Genomic DNA, 364 nt, shown 5'->3' with positions numbered 1-364 from the left:
TGCCCCAAAGGATCTTTTGAATGAAAACGGCTAGCGTCTGACAAAGTTACTCGAATGTTTTTTCTTCCGACTTCAGTCTCATTTTCTTTGCCAGAATGTCGTGCCCTTGTTATTTCTGGAAGAAAATGTACTGCTGGGAAAATTTATACTCTATTTTAATGGTTCCTTCCCCTTAAATGTTAAAAAATACATATAAAATAGGTGGGAAATATTAGAATTTTTGGAATATAGGGCTTACAATCAATTCAGTACATGCAGTGGCTTAATATTAAAATTTCAATATTGAAACGTCGAAAATTGTGGGTAAAGTTTTGGTGAAAAATCAGTATGCATATAATATGCATCAGACAGTAGTCTCAAACCC

Source organism: Bolinopsis microptera, chromosome 7 (assembly GCF_026151205.1).
Source record: "Bolinopsis microptera isolate Bmic1 chromosome 7, MBARI_Bmic_1.0, whole genome shotgun sequence".
NCBI lineage: Eukaryota > Metazoa > Ctenophora > Tentaculata > Lobata > Bolinopsidae > Bolinopsis > Bolinopsis microptera.
Note: the sequence above shows the minus strand (reverse complement) of the source record.